Source organism: Puntigrus tetrazona, chromosome 7 (assembly GCF_018831695.1).
Source record: "Puntigrus tetrazona isolate hp1 chromosome 7, ASM1883169v1, whole genome shotgun sequence".
NCBI lineage: Eukaryota > Metazoa > Chordata > Actinopteri > Cypriniformes > Cyprinidae > Puntigrus > Puntigrus tetrazona.
Window position 1 is genome coordinate 6,498,331 of NC_056705.1, and position 8,937 is coordinate 6,507,267.

Here is an 8,937-nt window from a genome sequence, read left to right on the forward strand (position 1 = left end):
GAAAACCTCCACCTAGAGACGCCTTTCTCTGTCACACGTGCCTTAGTAACTATACTGAGGTGAATAAACATCTGTAGGACTGTGTCCAGCAGCCGTAAAAGTATCCCAAAACACCTTTTTAGACCCAATATCAAAGTTTCACCGTACTAAGATTAACGTATACGCTGTGGGCTGACTGCATTAACGTTTCAGGCTGAAGAGCATGCGTTAGATGGGACCGCGGTGGTGGTGCATGGCGGCCTTAGAGGTCTACCAAATATCAAGATTTCTAGCTTACCGGATTGAGTATTACTTTGATATTGGTCGGATCGAAGGGTGATCGGGAGTTGATTCTTGAGAACAATCGCCGGCATGTTAGTCATGAACGCATCCAAATGGTTATTATTTCTACGAGCTACGAGCTAAAAAAGGCGTATGTCCTAGCGCTGTCTGAATACGGAAAAGGCTTCGCCGTAAAAGTGTAGTTTTAACTGTAAAATTTAGTAAAAAAGTTACAGGAAAGAAAAAGTTAATAGGGTAACAGTTATTAAAAAACGGTAAGGTTAACCGTGAAAGATCTAACCAGACATTTAATGCAATTTTACAGTAAAATGCTGTTTTTTTAGAAGTGAATAAAACAAATGTAACTGAATTCTCAGTGTGATTCAGTATTTTCCTTAAAAGTGTTTTTTTTGTACATTTGGGCTTTATGTTGTTCGATGAATGTTGAGTGTGGTGTGGATTATTAAATATCTAGATGTGAATTTGTTTTGCATGACGACCGAGTCTAATTGTTTTCAATAATAAACTCCCAACAATTTTATACGGCCATTATCAAAGGAAACACTATTGTGTGTGTGTGTGTGTGTTAGCAGATCCATAGTGCTGTCCTTGAAAGCTCACCACTTCTGTATGCTAGATGCGAAATATGTTTAATAATATAAACCTATATCTGCTCTCAGAGTCCAGCCGTGGTAAACTTTGATCTCCTGTGCAGCCTAACACAGGCAAAGTCCCCCCAAAACAAGCAGGAGCCACGTGTGAAGGCCGGTTCAGCGGGTTCAGTCGCTCCAGGAGCATGTTGGGAAACACTCAGGGTCTCACGGCCCTCTTTAACTCAGCTATATGGGAAGCTCAGATCCCTGTTGCACAACGTGAACCTTTTTACGGAAGATAACACAGGATCGGAGCTGAAAAACAACATCTGCCAGCCACGGCGAGAGTCTGTGGACTCGTGCTAACCCTGATAACAGAAAGCCGTCGTTCAACACATCAATGAGAGAAAGGAGCGAGGCGTGGATCAGGAGATGATCGGTGAAGGTCATCCCTCCACGTCCAGTAGACGATTCAGCTAAAAAACACCGTCTGGCTGGGGCTTGCTTTTATTCTCTTGGGATTGATAGGATTGTGGAGAGTGGGTGTCTAAACACCGGCGGCACCCATTGACTCAGACTTGCGTGTATGTATTGATTCGTCTATACAATGAAGCACAAATGGAGAGGAAGAACAAATGTATACGTAAGATTTCAGGTGATATCTGATTTTTAGAAAAATCTACAATTTCAACGTCAGTTATTTTTGGTTTAAATGTTTGCTTATTTATAGAATGAAAATAATCATTTAAAACATTCATGAGAATATACTATAATGCTGATAACATTTTTAATGGTGTCGCGTTAATATAATAACTTTTAGTTGAATATTTGATAAAGAATGCACTGCAAAAAAAAAAATAGGATGAAAAACTGGCAGCTGTGCAATTTTACAGTAAAAATACAGTAAACAACGTTTTTTTGATTTTGCGGTTTTAAATTAAATTCACAATTAAATAGCATAATTTCAGGAACGATATAATAAAGTTAATATACCAACCTGTTAAAGTACTGAAATGGGTTTTTGTACCTTTGGAAAACACTGACAGCCACCGAAAGCAGGCGGCGATGAGAAAGTCACGAGACGAAGCGAAGCTTTTAGATGAGAAACAAACAAACACTAAGAGAGATGAGCAACAAACATTCATTTAACAACCATAACAAACATGACTGATAAGAGAAGAAGAAGAAACACTGACTGTAAAGAAAAAAACGAAACAAAATTCGAAATGCAATACAGGGAATTCTGGGAATGTCAGTTTACATTAATCTGTGAAGTTTACAGGAGTTTACCGTTTAACAGGTTTTTACTGTAGCTTTTTCTCCGTTTGTTTCTTTTAAAATCACGGCCATTTTGTGTGTGTCATCTATCTATCATCTATCTATCTATCTATCTATCTATCTATCTATCTATCTATCATCTATCTATCTATCTATCTATCTATCTATCTATCTATCATCTATCTATCTATCTATCTATCATCTATCTATCTATCTATCTATCATCTATCTATCTATCTATCTATCTATCTATCTATCTATCTATCTATCTATCTATCTATCTATCTATCTATCTATCTATCTATCTATCTATCTATCTATCTATCTATCTATCTATCTATCTATCTATCTATCTATCATCTATCTATCTATCTATCTATCTATCTATCTATCTATCTATCTATCTATCATCTATCTATCTATCTATCATCATCTATCTATCTATCTATCATCTATCTATCTATCTATCTATCTATCTATCTATCTATCTATCTATCTATCTATCTATCTATCATCTATCTATCTATCTATCTATCTATCATCATCTATCTATCTATCTATCTATCATCTATCTATCTATCTATATCTATCTATCTATCTATCATCTATCTATCTATCTATCTATCCATCTATCTATCTATCATCTATCTATCTATCTATCATCTATCTATCATTTATCTATCTATCTATATCTATCTATCTATCTATTTATATTTTTATCTATCATCTATCTATCTATCTATCTATCTATCTGTCTATCTATCTATCTATATTTCTATCTATCATCTATCTATCTATCTATCCTTTTTATCTATCAATATTTTTATCTATCATCTATCTATCTATCTATCTTTTTATCTATCATCTATCTATCTATCTATCTATCTATCTATCTATCTATCTATTTATATTTTTATCTATCATCTATCTATCTATCTATCTATCTTTTTATCTATCTATCTATCTATCTATCATTGATCTATCTATCTATCTATCTGTCTATCTATCTTTTTATCTATCATCTATCTATCTATCTATCTTTTTATCTATCATCTATCTATCTTTTTATCTATCATCTATCTATCTATCTATCATCTATCTATCTATCTATCATCTATCTTTCTATCTATCATCTATCTTTCTATCTATCTATCATCTATCTTTCTATCTATCTATCATTCTATCATCTATCTTTCTATCTGTCTATCTATCTATCTATCATCTATCTTTCTATCTATCTATCATTCTATCATCTATCTATCTATCTATCATCTATCATCTATCCATCTATCTTTCTATCTATCTATCTATCTACCCATCTATCTATCTATCTATCTCTATCATGGTAAAAATGAAAATAACCCTAATTACAGTACAGAAATTTAAATAGTCATATAACTTTTACAGTTCATACTAATATGTGCTCATCACAGCTCCGTTGGGACTCGTGTCAGGTCTGGTCCTAATGAGAGAGAGACGCAGACAGTTTTCAGACACTGTTTGAGTCTAAAGCACCCGCTCTCAGGAAGACACCGCTCCGTCTCCATGTCCAGAAAGGGACTTCATCGTGACTCTGATGAGGATTTCTCTCTGAGAGAACACGGGGGTATTTTAGGTCACTATCTGCTGGAAAAGCTGCTTTGGGCTGAATGCGCCGGACAGATGATCGTTAAAGGGAACGTGCACACGAAACACGTTAGAGTCGGTCCTTTCTTCTGAGAGGCAGCAGACGTTGACTTCTGTAGTAAGAAAGAAACGCTGTCGAAGTCGATGCTTCTGTATGGTTACACAAAGTACAAAAAGAGGAAAACTCGTACAGGTTTGGGACAAAAGGAGTGCAAGTAAATGATAACAGAATATAATGAAGAAAAGGACTACAATCCCATGAGTCATTGCAAATGAGAGCAATAATATAAAATAATGAATAATGAATAAGATTTGTTGCAAAATATACACATGCAAAGGTTTAGGTCGTTTTTTTTTTCTTGCATATAACTGACTGTTAACTCATTTTTCTAATGCAAAAAAAAAAATTATAATTTAATTGCGAGAAATGTTTTGTATGAAAAGTGAATAAACTCGTGGAATATTGTGTTTTGCTGAAATGAACGTCCGCTCAAAGTATTGTTTTGAAATCAACCGGTGCACGAAACATTATGATGAAAGACACACACAACATAATTAAGATCTTTTAAAGAAAATTTCATTTAAATGTATTTTATTATTATATGATTTATTCAGTGTTGATTCATCAATCATTAAGTAAACACATTTTAAGAATAAAGTAAAATAATATTTTCTAACAACAAAACAAACTTGTCATTTTAGTGCATGAAATATAATCATCATATTATGTCGCAAGCTTTTTATAGAAATAGTGGCCAATAAATTCTCTCCGTCGTGTACATTAACAGCAGGTGTGTGTGTGTGTGTGTGTGTGTGTGTGTGTGTGTGTGTGTGTGTGTGAGAGTGTGTGTGTGTGTGTGTCTGTGTGCGTGAGAGTGTGTGTGTGTGTCTGTGTGCGTGAGAGTGTGTGTGTGTCTGTGTGCGTGAGAGTGTGTGTGTGTGTGTGTGTGTGAGAGTGTGTGTGTGTGTGTGTGTGTGTGTGTGTCTGTGTGTGTGTCTGTGTGTGTGTGTGTGTGTGTGTGTGTGTGTGTGTGTGTGTGTGTGTGTCTGTGTGTGTGTGTGTGTGTGTGTGTGTGTGTGTGCGTGAGAGTGTGTGTGTGTGAGAGTGTGTGTATGTGAGTGTGTGTGTGAACAGCTGCAGAGATCTGGAAAAGGAAGCCTGTTTTCCTGCTCGTCTCTCGTCTGATTGGCTGAGGGTGATTTCGCAGGCGATGACATCATCACACTAGCGGCTGACCTACATTAGTGTGACATCAGACGACTCACACACACACACACACACACACACACACACACACACACACACACACACACACACACACACACACACACACTTACTCAGCAGTGTTTGTTCATTAAAGCGCAGCAGAATCTCCTGAAACGGGACAGACATCTTCAGACTCGGCTCTGCCGTCTCTAATCGCAGGAGATTTTGAAAATCTCTCCAGATCAGAACACACACACACGCACACACACTCACACACACAATACACTAACACACACACACACACTGGGCCCAGATCAGCAGAGGAAACACTACATGATCAGCTGCAGCATCACTGAGAAATCACTGAATAGCTTTTTAATGAACAGCTCAGACTCAACCTGAGAGATGATGTACTGTACACATCCCACAATGCACTGGGGCAGACTTTCCATCTCCCTGAGTTTCTCAGATCGCCAAAACATGCAAAGAATGTCTGTATCATGCAGATCGATGCTGTAATAAAGCACAGTTTAACATACGTGTTTATAATAACAGTTTAAAAAAAGCTTTAACAAATGCAAAAAGACTTAATATATATATATACGCTGGTCGAGGCACTTTTACAAACTACAGATGATTATTTAGTCGGAGATGGCACTTCAAAGGTCATCAAGCGGTTTTGTGTGATGTCACTTCCTGCAGGATGATGTCATACAGGAAGTGGCTTTTGTTAAAGGCACTTTAAGAGGATGCATGAAACTGATCATCAATTAAATATTTCAGAATAAATGATAAAAAAATACATCCAAAGGAGCATTATAAGCAAAGGAAATGAACATAAAATATTATTAATAATCTTAATAATGTGTCATTTTATATTAGATGAGCATCCGAGCTGTTGTGAATAAGGAAAACAAAGTAATATAGTGTTAAAATGTAATATTTAATTTTTGTTCATTATTGTGTATTAATAAATAGTAATATTTACAATGATGATATAAAAAAATTATTTAATATATTAAGACATGCAATAATAATAATAATAATAATAATAATAATAATAAAGAAACAGTTCACATTCAAAATACAATATTTGCAGCATATATAAAATAATAATGCAAAACAGTTTATTACATGAGTAACAATGCTATTATTAATGCAGTTATAGTTATTAATGTCTATGGGGCAGTATATAATGAAATATAAACACAGGTGTGTGGATGAAGACGCACTTAAACAGACGCTTAGAGCCTTTTAGTGTTTGATTAAAATATCAATAGTATAATAAAGTAAACCAGTAATATTAACTGGAATATTTTCAGAAATAAAACAACAATAATGCAAAATTAGATTTCACTACAATTGAATTTAATTAAATAATAGTAAGACATAAGTTCACTAAAATGTGAAAGGAGCAAACGATTAGTTGAAGAAATAAAGATAATAAAAGATAATGAAAATAAATGTCAATAAGTGAAGTAAAATAAAAAGTAAATTAAAATTTTAAATACTATTTCATTAAAATGGTGCAAAAAAATGGAACAAATTACAAAGCTAAAAAAATATATATATATATATATATAATTTATCAATCAAGACACAGGCATGAGGAGACTATTGTCTAATGTGAATGTAAACACAGTCAGCAGTTTCTGTAGTGCCCTAGTAAGTGTTTCTCTTTGTGTCTTGTTCTCTAAAGCATCTCACGTCGCTCACGGCTCGCTTTGTTCACTCTCATTTACATTCTAGCAAGTCACCCTTAGAGCAACAGCGGCACAATGCAGCCTGCAGAGGGTCAAACACACACACACACACACACACACACACACACACACACGCACGCACACACACTGCAAAGTCACATTTTCTAAAGAACATGTTATCCAACACCGCTGACACACACACACACACACAAAACTCACACATTTGGCCAGGAACAAACACTGTCTTGGCAACGGTGCTGCACACATGACCTTCTCAAAGAAACACAGGTATTTCAGCACACACACACACACACAGTAGTCGAGCCAAATTCACTGCAGCAAACACATAAATCAGCTCGTGGCCCAAACATCCTGAAGGATTTCCCATACTGCACCAGTGCTTGTGCATTTCTCACCAGGGTGTTTGTGTTCTTGTTGACTTTCTGGTTTGGTGAGTCCATTATGTCTGTTTGCTTGCCAGCGTGACGAGACTCATGAAATACATGTCACATCACGCATGTACATCTCTCCTGTGTGTGTGTGTGTGTGTGTGTGTTTGCCTGACCGTGAGACCTGTGCTTCGGCAAACAGTCGAGACTGAGCGTGATTGCAGAAAGTTGTGTATCTCTCTGTATGGAGAAGTGTGTGACCTCGTGAGTGAATGAGCAGTGTGTGTGTGTGTGTGTGTGTGTGTGTGTGTGTGTGTGTGCGCGAGGTTATTTGATGCACAGACAAATCAATGCATAGATGGCCTTAAAAATACAGAAAGGCATATAAATGGTGAATATTAATAGATTTCCCTCACAGAAAGAAAACACAGTGATGAATGTTAAAGTGCAAGAGACAAGATAGTAAAACAACGAAGACGGAGAGAGAATAGAGGATGGAAAAAGAGCAGAGATGAAGATGCAGAGACAGGAAAGAGAGAGAGAGAGAGACAGAGAGAGAGAGAGAGACAGAGAGACAGAGAGAGAGAGAGACAGAGAGAGAGGACAGAGAGAGAGAGAGAGAGAGAGAGAGAGAGAGAGAGAGACAGAGAGAGACAGAGAGAGAGACAGAGAGATGACAGATCGCCTGAACGCATGAGAGGATGCGTGTGTTCACTGCACTGGAATGATTGTGAGCAGTGAGGCATCAGATGTGCGGCACTGTCACACACACACACACACACACAGAACGCTTCATTAATGAATATTCGTGTCCGGCTGGCGTGCCGTTCTGCCATCTGTGGCATGTTTCACGCAGTAATTGTCCTCTTCATCTTCATTTCATTGGTCCTCGTTCGCTCGCTGCATTTGAAACGGAGCAGATGTGTGTCACGAATTCAATTTGTTTGATTGTTCCTGCGTCCATCGGCCTCCGAAGCGCCAGGAGAACGACGAGGAGACATTCCGCTCGTTTGAAATAATCCCCATTTAATTAAATCGAACGGGTTCGTTTCGTGGCTCACTTTCCCCTCACGAACAGGGAGGTCAAAGGTCATAGAGGAATGCGCTAATTCGCTTAATATTTTCTGTCAAAACTTGTTCAAGTTAAACCAGACTTTTATTTTGAAGGGTTGTCTTTGAGGTCTTTTTACTTTTAGTTTCAGTAGGTTTTTTCCCTTTAAAACGAAAGCTATCGAAGTGACTATAAAAGCAGCTCTGGGGCCTTATTCGCAAAACGTACTTTAACATCTACGCACGTAACATCAGGTATGTTTTGAAGCTGGTTTAAGCACCAGCATAAAACAGGAAAAGACCAGCTTAAACCAGTATCCCAGCTTCAAACCCAACCAAACCAATTGAGGCCATTTTATACAAGCAGTGAAAACTCAATGCGATTTGCTTAAGAGGAACGATAAATCACATTAACCACAATTATGACCACAAAATGAACACAGAGAAAATTGAAAACATGAACGCCTACAGACTCGATCCACGCTCGACCTCGAAATCAATCACTAGAGCACCACGAGAATAAACCTTTTTGTAGGTGAACAGGTTCAGTGGCTCCCGAGGCCTGAACAGAAAATGTTTTGAACGGCTTGGGTTGTGTTTTAACAGGTCTTCTAATTTTGCAGAGACAGACAGACCGAAAGATGAATGTAAAAGATGAATGCAAAAGGCCAACAAAAACAGTCTCATAAAAAAATAAAAGGGGGACTTGTCTAGACCCGTTTGTCTAAACCTAGTCTTAACCCTATTATAAAAACAAAAACATATTCTAAACATGCATTCAATAAAAAAAAAGATATATGTACCGTTGGAGAAGTTTTTGCTACAGGCCT